The 14,443-nt window shown below is 46.8% G+C and overlaps 1 protein-coding gene across 1 annotated transcript in view; it reads right to left on the reverse strand.

Annotated features, from left to right (window-relative positions):
- The window catches only part of LOC149302024 (sodium/calcium exchanger 1-like), a 38,241-nt gene extending 29,914 nt beyond the window's left edge, over positions 1 to 8,327 (reverse strand). The window contains exon 1 of the mRNA XM_089482997.1: positions 8,059 to 8,327. The gene's annotated coding sequence lies outside the window, so the exon portion shown is untranslated. The remainder of the gene's footprint in view (positions 1 to 8,058) is intronic.
- Between the last annotated feature and the right edge of the window lie 6,116 nt (positions 8,328 to 14,443).

Raw genomic sequence — 14,443 nt, forward strand, 5'->3', positions numbered from 1 at the left:
TTGATGTCATTTGCAAATTTGATAAACATGCCATCTATTCCTTCATCCAAGGGGCAGTACAGACCACCACGAAACAGCAGTCTGCATTCGCCAGTTTTAACTCCGGAGGGATGGTGCAGCCCCCAAACCGCCGCCGTCCCTCCAGAGTAAAAAGAACCTGGTGCTTCCAGGTTCTTTTTGCGGCGCCGGAGTGACGTTGCAAGTGCGGCACTGTCTCACTCGCGATGTAAGCGACATGCGGCAATGAGTGGATGCTGCGTGCCGCTTACATCAAAATGGCAGCGTCCATATGGACGGGACACCGCCACTACTCTGCCGCCATGCCGTGGTAGGGTTAGGCACCATGGGGTTGGTGTGTGGTCCCTAACCCTAGAATCGGTGGCAGCACGGCACTTAGGGACTGTCTGTTCTGCACCCAAGTCATCGATACATAAGTTGAAAAGCAAACTGGGCCTGGGATAAAACCCTGTGGAGCCCCATTGGTCACTTCTCTCCAGGATGAAGAGGAGCCATTGCTGAGCATCCTTTGGGTTCAGCCAGTCAACCAATTACAAATCCATTTAACAGTTGCATTGTCTAGCCTACATTTTACAACTTGTTTGCAAGACTATCGTGAGGGGACCTTGTCAAAGGCCTTACTGAAATCAAGATATACTATATCCACAGCAGTCCCTTCATCCACCAAGCTTGTAATTCTATTAAAAAAGAGAGAGATAAGATTAATCTGGCCTGACTTGTTTTTGAGAAACCCATCGTGACTTTTAGTGATCATGGCATTCCTTTCTATGTGCTTCCAGGGTGTCCATTTCGTGATCTTCTCTAGAATCTTTCCTGGTTTTCATGTCCAGCTGACTGAGCAGTAATAATTGGGGCCTCCTTTTATCCCTTTTTTTGAAGATGGGGACAACATTTGCCTTCCTCTATTCTGCTGGGACTCCTCCTGTTCTCCAAAGATTATTGCCCACATTTCTGAGATTACTTCTGTCAGTTCTTTTAATACCCTCGGATGCAGTTTATCTGACCCTAGAGACTTGAATTCATTTAGAGTAGCTAGGTGTTCCTGGATTACCTCTATGCTGCATTTCCGCTGCTGCATCATCTGCTCCATTTCCCCCAGGTTGAGCATTGTTTTCCTTTTGGGAGAAGACCGAGGCAAAGACGCTGTTGAATAGTTCTGCCTTTTGATGTCCCCTGTTATCATTTCTCCATCTTCTCCATGCAGCAGCCCTACCTCGTTCTTCCCTTTGCTAGTGACATAACTAAAAAAAGCCCTTTTTATTGTGGTTAACGTCTCTAGCAAGCCTGTGCTTTAGCTTACCTGGCTTAGGTACTGGCAATAAAAGGTTTGAGATAAAACATGCTGGCATATTTGGCCCCAGTCCTTTTTAGTCCCGTCCATTACCGAGATACGGCCTCCAAATCTTATCTGAAATTGAATTTGGCCCTCAAGTTCCCATCTTTCTAAGTTTGCAATTATAGGATATAAATTGGTAAATGCAAAGGGTTTTTTTAAGCAAAGCATCAGTGGCCATCTTTCTTACGCTGCAGGGAACCCTCTGTTCAGAGTCCTCATAGCAGACGGTCATGACATGAGAAGGGATATGAGGAACCCTCCAGATGTCAATAGACTATAACTCCCAATTGCTGTATAGGGGAGGGTCAAGGAAAGTTGCGGTTCAGCCGCACCTGCAGGACCACACACTCCTTCATGAAATGAGAGGGCTTCCATTCCAAGTCCTGCAGGCAGGTAGGACTTTCCCGACCCCTGTGAGTCCATGGCTGCATCTGCATTGCAGAAATAATCCGGTTTGACACCACTTGAACTGCCATGACTCAATAGTGTGGAATCATGAGAATTGCAGTTAGCCAGCCGTAGCACCAGAGAAATCCAAATATCTCACAAGACTACATATCCCAGAATGCCATGGCACTGAGCCACGGCAGTTGAAGAGGTGTCAAACTGGATTATTTCCGCAGTGAGGATGCAGCCTGTGTGTGTGTTGTGCGGAAGCTGCTTCACTGAACCAAAATTCTCCCCCCCCCCCTCCCCCAGAAAGGAATGTAATGTCATGGTTTTGTATTGACAGAGATTGCTTGAGCCTTTCTCTCTATATCTGTGGCTGTGCTGGGAAAATTAAAAATACAACGGGGCAGATTTTTAATAGTAATATATAATCAATAGCACCATGTTTCATCTGTTTCACATTTATTTATTTAGAGTGTTTATACCCGGCTCTTAAGCCACAGAGGCTCTCCGAGCGGCTTACAGATTGCAAATTTGACAATTCCCTGACCTCAGGTATATCAACTTTCTTCCAACACGATGTCCTTCCGATGGGTTGAACTATAAATCCCAGTCTCCTTCAACCAGTACAAAGTCAGGGTAGCCTACTGTATGCCATCACAGCCATCTAACAAGGTAGTCACATCCAATTGTCTCTATTCTCCAAACTATTGGAGGAGAAGTCGAAGGCTTTCATGGCCAGCCTCCATAGTTTTTTGTGGTTTTTTCAGACTATCTGGCCATGTTCTAGTAGTTTATTCCTGACGTTTTGCCAGCATCTGTGGCTGGCATCTTCAGAGAACGCTGGCATGGAATGTATTCACTCTCTTCCATGCCAGCCTTCTCTGAAGATGCCAGCCACAGATGCTGGCGAAACGTAAGGAATAAACGCTTCTAGAACATGGCCACATAGCTTGAAAAACCCACAAAAAACTATTGGAGGGGAGGCTGAAAGAATTCATTTAGTAAATTCATTTCTCTATTTAGAATAAATACATAATGAAACTTGAAGTGGGATCTCCTTGTCCCACAGTTCCCTTTCCCCCCCCATCAGTGGGTTTGGGAGATGGTTCAACGGGGGAAAAGAGAAGGCTACCATGCGGAAGAAAATAAATTTGGGGACATTTTTTAAGGCAGTGTACCAGACATAAGCCCAAAGCAGGCTGGAGAAGCCCTGGTCCCCTTTCTCCATGCCACCTTCTCCTGCCTCCTTCCTTCCTTCCCAACACGTCTCTGTCCTAAATCGGCCCTTGCGTCCATTTGTCCAGGCAATCTGGCGTATTGTAATCCCTGCTAGTAATCCCACGGCTGCTTGTCCTGGGCTGCGGAGGAAGAAGGAGTGATCCCCCTATTATTCTCCTTCTCTTTGCCTTCCTCCTGAGAGGTCACTTAGCTAGCCATTCCTCCTTCCCTGAAAAATAAAATAAAAATATTTGGCGATGTGAAAAGTGGCATGGATTTCTGCCCTGGCCCCGGAGGGTAGACACATACAACCCCATTAGTGCAGGAAGGCAGTTCCGAATCTGGATTTAATGGTTTTTAGGGTGAGGCTGGCAAGTTAGGGAGAATGCACTGGTATTGATTCTGTTCATTTGAAATGTGGGGAGAGATTTTCCTGCTTTGCTTTCTGTTGTCTAGGCCGGGCCCCTGATTTTTCCATCCATTCTCCTGGCTTGAGGTATTCTTGCAAAAAAAGGGGGGGGGAACCAAACCCCTCCACTTTTAAGGTAAAAAACAAAGATGCTGTTTGCCGCTCTCGCACAGGGTGGGCATGATGTTTTGGGGGGAACTTCGGTTTTGATTTCATGGCCTGCTCTTCCCTTGGAAGAAATAAGAACAGTGGAAATGCCTCCCCTGGGAACCTTCAAGAGCAGCGATTCGCCTCTAAAATAGGTTGCAATTTGCAAAGCATCCGTGCGCTGTTTAATATTAAACAGAAAAAGCAACCTAAACATCTTTCCCCCCCAAAAAACCCAGGAGTGTTGGCATCTCTTTGGAGGGCTCTTTGGCACCATCCGGGAACATCCCAGAGGCAGAAATGTGCCCCGTCCGTTCACTGCGTTGCCGCCGCCCTCCTTTGACATCTGGCTCGAAAACATCCTTCTTGTGCTTCCATCCATTTACCATGGTGGATCTGTTGCAAAAAGGCGCTCAGGGTTTCTCACCAAGCATGCAGCAAACACCCATGTGGCGCCTGTTTATTTGCAGTGGGTAGGCACAGCTAGTCAGATCTGTCTCAGCTACCCGGCTAGTGTGAAGTGGCCAACTCCAGGGAGAAAAGAGACACACTTCATTCATTGGGAGGATTTGTAGGTTCGCCATAGGGTCACCCTAAGTCTCGGAAAGGTCTTGAAGGTGCAGGACCGCAAAAGGAAGAAAGAAGTGCAGGTTTTAGGGAGCAAGTATGCAAAGGGAATGTCTTAAGGCAAGCAAAGCACACAGACAGCAGACCTAGGATTTGTGAGAGTGTCTTGACTAGGACTATTGAGGAAACATTTATGTGTTGGAAAGGCTCGCCCTTTCAGCCCTCATGAGCCTGCAATAAATTAGCTCTCCAAAGCCGGTGGTTCAGGATCCCATGGATAATGGGCATAGAAAAGGGAAAGGCAACCGAAACACAGCTAACAAGCTGACATATCAAATGCGTGGCTGGGAAAGGCCAACCGTGTGCATCCATGCACAAGTAACCCTCGGCCACAGCGAGGATGTTTTTCTGTCTATAAAAATGCATGGACGTGAGAGATCTGAGCAGGAGCAAGATGCAGCAACTGACCCAGGAGGACCACAGGCTTTGTTTCTTGAATGGAAAAGCGTGCCATTCAATTCAATAACTAGTCAACAACAACAACAACAACCCTGGTATAGCAATAGTCTGAAACTCGCAGTTAGGTAGCAAGTTAAGGCTATTCTGTAATCATATTACTAGTAGGATAGTCAGTATGAACTACAGTGGGACCTTGTTATCCGCTGGGGTTTGGTTCCAGGATCCTCCGTGGATAACAAAATCCGTGGATGCTCAAGTCCCATTAAATATAATGGCAGAGCCAAATGTTGTCCCTTATATAAAATGGAAAATCAAGGTTTGCTATTTGGAATTTATACTTTTTTAAAAATATTTTCAAGCTGTAGATGCTTGAATCCATGGATAAGCAGGGCTGACTGTACAATTCTTTATAATAAGACATCCCAGTAATAGAGATGTAATAAGACATGTGGAAAAGATATAAGTTTTATAATCGTGCTGGCCAATTGGCCGTAATAAAGTTATTATAAGTTTTATAACAAACCTATGTACAAATAGCGTTAGCACCCAACTGACAATTAATATGAAATGTGCATAATACAGTCTAATACGTTCCTCACTTAAGCTTGTAATAGAATATGCTCCTCTTCTATTCAAATAAAGCCTATCTAAAAGCCACACTTTGGGATCTGAAAGCACTTTCCTCCCCGTCCAACAAATAAAAGGCCTTCTGGGACAATGCTGGGCAAGAACTTTGCACATGCTCCAGAGCACTCTTTTGTAATGCACTTGCAGTGAGCCCTAATGTTGAAAACACAAGATATGGTCCTGTGGAATAAGGGACCAAAGGGGTACATGTGGCAACCAATTGAGACATTGTTATTGTGAAGATGGCTTGTGCTGCATCTATACACACATAAACACACAACAAAACATGCCTGCAACATATCAAACTGAGTAGCCTTTTGATCGCTTCTAGTTGTACCCTTCTGTTTGCATAATATGTGTGTGTTGTATACCTTCAAGTCATTTCCAACTTATGGCAACCCTAAGATGAACCTATTGTGGGGTTTTCTTGACAGGTTTCTTCAGACGGGTGTTGCCCTTGCCATTCTCTGAGAGAATGTGACTTGCCTGGGATCACCCAACGGGTTTCCATGGCTGAGCCGAGGTTCAAATCCTGGTCACCAGAATCCTAGTCCTCAAAGCACTGCATTCTGCTGGCTCTCTTAATACGTGTATAATTGTCCTCTTCACCCAAAATGGACTGAAGCCGTACTGGTTCTTGTCCAAGAATGGAGCCACTGGCTGTGTCAGCAGCCTCTGCCAAGGGGGCTTGAGCAGAAAATCCCATGCCAGGCTCTGGCGTTCTGAGAAGTCTTCCGGACAGGGGTGAAGGAAGTGACATATGCCCAGGACCCTTGGCAGCACAGGGATGCCTTGGCAAGGAAGCGACTGGCTGGGACACGGCCAGTAATGTTGCATCCATCCAGCCCCAGGCCACGTGGGGCCAGCCGGCCCTGAAGCACCAGGCACAGGCAAGATCACTGGCACCATTCTTTCCATGCCCTGGTAAACCGTTCCAGCCTTCTGGATAGAGGGATTTTTTTGCATGCAGCCCTTTAAGAATTCAGACGATGATGGGGTCTCTCCCATCCCCTTTGCCTTCTTGTCTGAAGCTATGTCTCCCCAAGACATTATGCATAGTTTGGGCCTAACTCATTACCCCACAACACATGGGGTTCAGATCAGAAAGCCAACATGAGCATGTCTTGAGGAGGGCAACCAAAATGGCGAAGAGTATGGAAACCATAAAGCCCTCTGAAGAGAGACATAGGGAGCTGGGTATGTTTATCTGGAGAAGAGAAGGTTAGGAGGTGATAGGATAGCTCTGTTTAAGCATTTGAAGGGATGCCATATTGAGGATGGAGCAAGCTTGTTTTCTGCAGCACCAGAGACTAAGATACGGAGCACTGGATTCAGGTTACAGGAAAAGAGATTCAACCTCAACAGTAGGAGGAACTCCCTGACAGTAAGAGATGTTTGACAGTGGAAGATGCTACCTTGGAGAGTGGTAGAGTCCCCTTTTTAGTGGTTTTTAAACAGAGGCTGGATGGCCACCTCTCAGGGATGCTTTGACTGTGAATTCCTGCATGGCAGAATGGATTGGACTGGATGACCCTTGGGGTTTCTTCCAACGACTCTGTTTTTCACACTGGGGCTGATTTCAACATTAAAGAGAGATTAAAGTGTATTTAAAGCATCCCGCAAATGAAGCGAAAATGGCGAGTAATTGCATGAGTGATTATCACACGCTATTGCATAAATAAAGTGATATCAGAAATGCATTGTTGCTGAAATCTTGAAAGGAAAAAAGATGTGCATTAATGCTTCTTTGTGACCGCTTTGCTGGCAGGTTTTGTGCGACGTTGTGTGGAATCGTTACGCACCATTACGTGATTTCCCCGGGATATTCATGGGATAGATTCCCGATCTCCTTCGAGTGATAAACTCCTGTGAGCGGCCATGCCTGTGTGTGTGGATGCACAAATGCCAACGTGCCATGCTTAGTATGCTGCCAGCACCACGTCGGCACTCGCAACCGATCCGCAGTGCCAGGGGCACATGCTGGAAAGCAAAAAAAGAAGCTGCTTACAAAAACAAGCAAGCCTTCACACAAGCAGGGTGTCCGTGTTGTGTGAACAAGCCTCTGTCTTCGAGTGTGCCCCCCGCATAGTCCAGTGCCAGGCTCTTTGGGCAGCCATGGCACAAGGCAGTGCGAGCGTGTCCTGTCTGGCTCCTGGCTCCCCTTGTGTGCCAGGCAGTGTGCCCACGTGCCCCATCTTCCCTCCTCACCCCTCCTGCCATGGTGCAGTTTCCCTAAACACTATGGCTTTCATCCTAGAGGTTGGGGGGGCAGAAGAGGAACCTTCCAGAGATGGGGGAAAGAGAATCCCCCAGATGCACAAACCTTGGTACCCAAAGATCCAGCCAAGGTGTCAAGGTCCCATTACCTTTGGTTGTCATGTTCCTAGACAGCGGAGGGGGGCTTTGTAGGGGGAACTAGGAAGAGGGCAATGCTAAGAGACCTGCAATGTATGAATGAGAGAGGAATCAATGGATGAATGAGAGAGACATAAATAAAGTGACTGGATCCTCAGCTCTCTTCCAAAGAAATCTCTTCCAAAAATAATCTCAAGAGGGGGACCAAATCTGAGAGAGCATCTTGCCTCTTGCTCAAAATGATTCCCCATTGCCCCCCATCTTTGGGTCCCTGCATTTCTTCCCATGCCTCCTCTGCCCATCCTAGTGATCCCTGCAGCCACCTTGCCTTCAAAACCAGACCCTCTCTCTGGTTTTCTTTTTTTTGGGGAGGGGATCCTTTTCCCCAGCCTCTTCCTCCCCCTCTAAGATCCCCATTCCTGGACCCTCATCTGATCTGAGAACTTTGTTCTCCAGATCCCTAGAGGAAAGAAAAGCCATCTCTGTGCCAACCTAAGGCACCCCAAACCACCCCATTGCCTCTCCTTACCTGGTGGCCAGAAGATCGTTGGTGGTGATGGTGGTGGTGGGTGTCCAGGGGATGCTTTGGGGTCTTCCCCCCTTCAGGCCCTGGCAGAGAAGGGGGGCCACCAGCTGCCCCTTGGCATCACAACTTCCAGAGCCCCCCTTGCCCCCTCCCCAGCCTTGAGCTTGCCCAGCATGAAGGGGGTCTATGGGATCAAGAGGCAGGGGGGCAGAGAAGGGGTCCTGGGGGGGTCCAGGGAAAGAGATCTCATCCCCCCAGCCAAGGCAGAGGCACCGCGGAGAAGATGCTCAGCAGCTCCTGCTCCCCTCCGCTTGCCTTGCTCCACCCTGGAGGGAAGGAGGGAAGGAGGAAAGGAGGGAGGGAAGGAGAGCTTCTGCAATGGAGCTCGGGGGGGGGGAGGAGAGAGACGAGGCTGCTCTTCCAACTCCCTCCTTCCAAGATCATCCTCCTCTTCCTCGCCCCAGGAAAGGCATCCCTCATCCCCCCCCCCCCCATAAACTCATTTCTATGCCCCACAAGCAGGGCATCCTGGCACCTTCATCCCTGCCACATCCCTCTTCTAGGAGGGGCACTGGGGATGCCCACCCCAAGGCTTGCTTTCCTCTTGGGACAGTGATGCCCAGTGGGGCAGGGGGCCAATGAAAGACCCCAAGGAAGGCAAGCCCTGGGGTGTTTCTGCCAGCTGGCAACCCAAGGTCTTCCTTGCAGGGGATGGAGAGGACTGGAGACCCCCCTCTTCCCTCCATGATCTCTCTCCCACCCTTCTGATGGCCACCCAGCATCCCCAGCCAACTCTCCCGATTCAGGCAGCAGGCTCCAGACAGTGTGCCAAATGGCTTGTGATGGAGCTGGTGACTGCTCTCTGTTTTGGGTGCCTTTCTGCCTGGCTTTCCAGGCAAACTTCAGCTGCTTGGGGAAGGGAAGGAAGGGCCCGTAAAGCAAAGGGAAGAAGGGTCAGGGGAACTCCCTGCCACTGCCACGCTTCGCTGCCACCGCCAGGCGGCGCCCCTCCTCCTCTCCCGGCCACAGCAGCCTGGAGCTGGGCTGGGGTTTTCCCTCCCCTTCGAGGGAGAGAGAGGGGCTCTGTATGCCAGGCACGCAACCTCAGCTCCCCCGGTGCCAGGCCTGGCTCCTCTGCCTTTCCAGGCCAAGCAGAACGGGGGGGGGGGGGCATGGCTCTCTGGGCTGATTCCTTCTGTCCCCCTCCCTCCCTCTCTTCCTTCCTTCCTTCCTTCCTTCCTTCCTTCCTCCCTTCTTCCTTCCCTCCTTCCTTTCTTCCTCCTTTCCTCTCCCTCCCTCCCTCCTGTCCTGCCTTACCCTCCCCCTCCCTCTCTCTATCCTTCCTTCCTTCCTTCCCTTCCTTTGCTCCCACCTTCCTTCCTTTCATCTGTTCTTCCTTCCCTCACTTCCTCCCTCCCCTCCCTCCCTATTCTTCCTTCCTTCCCTTCTTCCCATCTTCATTCCTTTCATCTATTCTTTCTTCCCTCCCTCCCTTCTGTCCTTCCTTCTCTCTCTTCCTCCATCCATCCATTCTTCCTTCCATCTTTCCCTCTGTTCTTCCTTCCTTCACTCCCTCTCTCCTTCTTTTCATCCATTCTTCCTTTTCCCTCTCTCCTTCCTTCCTTCCTTCCTTCCTTTCTTTTTCTCCTTCTCTCCCTCCCTCCTTCACCCCCCTCCCTCCTTCTTTTCATCTATTCTTCCTCCCTTCCTTCTGTCCTTCCTTCTCTCCCTCCCTCCCTCCTTCTATTCTTCCATCCATCCATCTTCTTTGGAGAGTCGGGATATAAATAAAAAATATTATTATTATTATTATTATTATTATTATCTTCCCTTCCTTCCTTCTTCACCCCTTTGGCCTGTTTTGCCAAGCTGTAAACCAAGGCGCACTATGCGGTTTTCTCTTTCTGTATCAGTGGATGGATGGTACAGAGAGACCATAAACTATCTTGGCTTTAATAAGACAAAGCCAGGAGGTTCTGTAGCAGAGCCCAGTGTTTGTGGGTAGCAAGCCATTGCCCGGCTTCATGCACTGAATTTTTGCAAAGGGTGCTGGGGGCATCCAGACCACCTTCCACTTATGACCCAACATATCCAGGACTAGCCATGTTGGCCATGTAGCAATGTACAATAACATCCCAAATCCACAAAACAGGGTTACCTTTATGGGACCAATCCAAACACACAAAATCCATGTTGCAAGCTTTCGGAGCTCCACTGGCTTCTTCCTTGGGCAAAGCCACCTCTTGACAAAATGCAGGCTTGTGACCAACATCGTATTTTGTTTCCTCTCCTGTATGCTTTCTAACCCCTTTGCCTGACGAAGAAGCCAGTGGAGCTTCGAAAGCTCACAACATACATTCTGCGCATTTTGCAAAACCCACAAAACAGGGATGCCTTTCTTGGGCCAGCCAAAGAGGGAGAAATGCTGCAGGCTTTCAAAGCTTCACTGGCTTCTTCCTCAGTAAAGCTTGGAAAGCGTGTCTTTTATTTTTGCATGTGGGACCGATAAAGGTATCCTGTTTTGTGGATTTTGGAGGTTATTGTACTTTGCTATATGGCCGACACAGCTATCTTCCTCCCCATAACCAAGTTTTTTAAGCCTGAAAAGTGGATTGTGGTGCACTCTGCTGGCTATTTATCGACACTGTTGGCAACCTGGCTCTTCGATTTGGTGCCCTTCCCTCACCAGCATCCCTAGCAATCTTCTTTCTTGGCAGAAAAGGGAAATAATAATATAATAATAATAAAAAAGGAAGCCTTGCCAAAAGTATTCAACTTATGCAATCTCGCCCGGTACCTGTCAAATCCATATCAGATGGTGTTTTATTGGAAGGACAACTTCGCTTGACGGTGCCAAGTCCTTCGGCTGGAACGGTAATTTTGTTAAAGCGAAATAATGGGAAGAATTACATTAGAAGGAACAGAGGAGACAACTGGCGAAGAGCTTTCAATGAGCCTGGGCTGGTATTCTAAGAAAGATCTCGAAGGAATATATGGATTTGGGCAAAAGTCTTATCTAGTTTCCAAAGAGGAGGCGATTCTCACCCACAGATTTCCCTGCCAGCGTTGAGAGTTCCTGCATGGCAGAATGGGGTTGGACTGGATGGCCCTTGCGGTCTCTTCCAACTCTATGGTTCTATGATTCTATCCCTCCCTTTCATCTCAACAGTGGGATTAAAGTGCCAATGGAAGTGTATCTGAAACAGGCCCACCCCAAAATAAAAAAGGTACCGTATACTGGGCCCTTGGTATCTGCTGAAGTTTGGTTCCAGGACCCCCATGGATACCAAAAATCCAAGGATGCTCAAGTCCCATTAAATATAAAAGCATGGTAAAATGGTGTCCCTTATATAAAATGGGTTTGCTTTTCGGATTTTATATATAGTTCTGGGAATATTCTCAAGACGTGGGTGCTTGAATCTGTGGGAAAAGAATCCGTGGGTACGGAAGACCGACTGTATTTCCATGCTTGGGAGAGGGCTAGAATATTGAGATTTGCAGAATTGGGGGGGGGGGGGGCTTTAAAAGAATATTTTAAGGGGTATAGCAATAGCAAATACATTTCTATATGCTGAAGATGCCAGATGCCACAGATGCTGGTGAAACGTCAGGAAGAAACTCTTCTAGAACATGGCCACATAGTCCGAAAAACCCACAAAAACCTATGGATGCCAGCCATGAAAGCCTTCGACTTCACATTTCTATACTGCTCATCAGTGTACTTAAACACTTGCAGTGTACTTACTACTAAACACTTAGTGTAAAAACACTAAGTGGTTTTACAATGTGTAAGCCAATTGCCCTCCAACAAGCCTAGTATGTACAGCGCTGTGTAAATCTACAGCACTATATAAATAAATAAATAAATAAATAAATAATACTCATTTTAGCAACCTATGGAAGGATGCAATGCTGAGTTGACCCTGAGCCCCTGGCTGGAACTGAATTCACAACCTTGTGGCTTGCGAGTGAATGGCTGCAATACAGGCATTGAACCACTGTGTTGTTGTGTGCCTTCAAGTCATTTTGGACATAGGGCAACCCTAAGGCTACCTATCACAGAGTTTTCTTGGTAAGATTTGTTCAGAGGAGGTTTGCCTTTGCCTTCCTTTGAGGTTACAAGAGTGTGACTGAAGGTCACCAATGGGTTTCCATGACTGAGCAGTGATTTGAACCGTGGTCCCCAGAATCTGAGGCCAATGCTCAAGCCAGCATAACATAACTGCCATAAGCCATTCAGTACTGACTCTGGAGACCAGGCAGACTTCATAGACATAGCCGTGTTAGTCTGTGGAAACAGTGGAATCAGTATGAAGAGAGATCTTGTAGCACCTTTGAGACTCACTGAAAGGAAGAAGTTGGCAGCATGAGCTTTCGTAGACTTAGGTCTACTTCCTCAAATAATATTTAATATACTGTGTATACAGTAGTATAATGTAATATACTGTATTATATTTAGATATAGCCGTGTTAGTCTGTAGAATCAGTATATAGAGAGATCTTGTAGCACCTTTCAGACTCACTGAAAGAAAGACGTTGGCAGCATGAGCTTTCCAAGACTTCAGTCTACTTCCTCAGATGCATTTAGTGGAGGGGGACCCAGGGACAGACATATATATGCCATTGGTATGTCAATTCAGATTAAAAATCCGTTGTGTATGGAAATGAAGTAGCAATTCCTGACTCGGCCATGTAAACCCACTGGGTGACTTTGGGGAAGTCACACTCTCTCAGCCTTTGAGGATGGCAATGGCAACCCTGCCTCTGAAGGAACTTGCCAAGAAAAACCCATAACGCCTTAGGATCGCCATAAGTCCAAAATGACTTGAAGGTACACAACAACAACTGAACATGCTCAGCATTGGCAGAATGTTGGTTGTCACTTGAAAAAGAATAACAGTGGGAAGGGAATGGAGTGGGATGTCTTCTATGGTATGGACTCCTGGGACCTATAGTTTGTTGTGGCACCAGAGTTTTCTGACAGAGAAGCCTAAGCATCTCACAAGACTATGAATCCCAGAACTCCAGAGTATCGGGTCACAACAGTTAAAGCAGTGCCAAACGGCATGATTTCTGCAGTGCAGATGCAGCCTCAGGCCCAGCCAGGAATTCATCTAAGAATCGAGGCTCAACTCAAAGAGTTGCTGCCATGCTCCACTGTTCAGTAACTGAGCATGGAATGTAATCACAGAATGTTGTGCCCCAGTGTGCCAGGACTGAACGCAAGCCAGGGGATTTTATTTGTCGGTTCCACCAGCCAACAAATAGGAGAATTTACAGAAATATTACACAAGGTGATGGCGTTAAGAGACATCTGTCTTCCAGGCAGGTAGAAGGCCTCTTTCTGTAAAAGAATGGTGTATACAGAGAGAGGCAGTGTGGTGCAGTGGTTAGAGTGTTAAACTCTAGGGATGTCATATCGAGGATGGAGCAAGCTTGTTTGCTGCTGCTCCAGAGAATAGGAGCCGGAGCAATGGATGCAAGCTACAGGAAAAGAGATTCCAGCTCAACATTAGGAAGAACTTGAAAGTAAGAGCTGTTCGACAATGGAAAATGCTTCCTCAAAGGATGGTGAAATCTCCCTCTTTGGAGGTTTTTAAACAGACGCTGGATGCCCATCTGTTGGAGGTGCTTAGATTGTGATTCCTGGATGACCCTTGGGGATCTCTTCCAACTCTATGATGCTATGATTATAGACAGAGACTTTCATAAAACTCATTGTTTTGGCAGAAGCTGGCAGGAAATTCCCTTCTCCATCTTTTCCAGGTCTGAGACACCTCGATCCCAAAAGGAGTTACGTTACTCCTGCTATTGATGTTTCAACCTAGATAATGAGGAAATTGAAATAAATAAATAAATAAATAAATAAATAATGTTTATCCCACTTCTACAAACAGATCAAAGCAGCTAACAATAAAAGCATCAGTAAAATATAATATCATCATTGTATCCCAGACCCTCCCAAACCCTCGCATACCTTGGATCAAACACTGATCAGAATGGAGTCTGCAAAGAAATCGGAAGAAGACTAAAAGTGTGAAAGGCAGTTATGAAGGAACTAGAGAAGATATATAACTAGAGTAAAGATATATAATTAAAGTTAGAATTGTTCAGTCCGTTGTATTCTCCATCACCATCTATGGGTTTTTCAGGCTGGACATGAAGAAAACAGACAGGACGAAAAAAAGAACATACAGTAATATCAAGAAACTTATCATATTAAATTATATCATTTATTTAAATCATATTGATTTGTGTTGCAGTTTCACATAAAGATACTATAAAGAATGAATCTAAAAAGAAAGAAATTTATGTTAAAAAGAAGGATTATATGGTCCACTGTAGAGCACTGTATATACATATAAATTACTGTATAAGCAACTCGTTT

The sequence above is a fragment of the Sceloporus occidentalis genome, unplaced genomic scaffold (genome assembly GCF_023333645.1).
Source record: "Sceloporus occidentalis isolate IW3139 unplaced genomic scaffold, rSceOcc1.0.p SCAF_20, whole genome shotgun sequence".
In the NCBI taxonomy this organism is placed as follows: domain Eukaryota; kingdom Metazoa; phylum Chordata; class Lepidosauria; order Squamata; family Phrynosomatidae; genus Sceloporus; species Sceloporus occidentalis.